Source organism: Curcuma longa, chromosome 20 (genome assembly GCF_044706935.1).
Source record: "Curcuma longa cultivar G26 ecotype Majalengka, Jawa Barat chromosome 20, ITB_CL_G26_1.1, whole genome shotgun sequence".
NCBI classification, from domain to species: domain Eukaryota; kingdom Viridiplantae; phylum Streptophyta; class Magnoliopsida; order Zingiberales; family Zingiberaceae; genus Curcuma; species Curcuma longa.
The window spans coordinates 12,732,754-12,733,370 of NC_133880.1; the positions used below are offsets into that span (position 1 = coordinate 12,732,754).

General features: G+C 39.5%; 1 non-coding gene across 1 annotated transcript; it reads left to right on the forward strand.

Moving 5' to 3' along the window:
* LOC141814096 (small nucleolar RNA R71) lies at positions 1-107 on the forward strand. Its single transcript, XR_012600443.1, has one exon. It is a non-coding gene; the product is annotated as a small nucleolar RNA R71 (small nucleolar RNA).
* The last annotated feature ends 510 nt before the right edge of the window (positions 108-617 follow it).

Consider the following 617-nt stretch of genomic DNA (forward strand, 5'->3'; position numbering starts at 1 on the left):
AGTCCGTGGTGTGGGTACTTCCTCAACATTCCTTTGAATCTATCTCAAGCTTCAAATAAGGATTCTCCATCTAACTACATGAAGCTTGAGATCATGTTTCTCATGTGGGCCACCTTACTTGGGGGATAAAACTTGTTCAGAAATACTACACTGGTCCCAAGTAGTAATTCCATTTGTGGGTAGAGAATAGTACCAAGACTTCACCCTGTTTCTGAGTGAAAATTTGAAAAGCATGAGTCTTATGACATCAAAACTGACCCCTTGCATTCTCATAGTGCTGCAGTTGTCTGAGAATATCTCCAAATGTAAGTTTGGGTCTTCATTAGGTCCGCCACCAAACTAATTTCTGTTGTATCATTGAAATGAATCCCGGTTTGATTTCAAAGTTGTTCGCTTCTATGTTTGGTACGATGATACAAGATGTCATTCCTCTCACCTGTGGTGCTGCATAGTCCTTCAAAGACTTTTGAGCTCATGTCTCTGATGTGTCTTCTTGAATGTTAAGTATTTGAGAGTGAAGTCTCCTCCGATAAGTTCTTTCAATTTATGGGTCGAAAGGAAACTCCACTTGTTTGGACCTACGCATGAACAATAAAAGAATACGTTATTAAACTTCC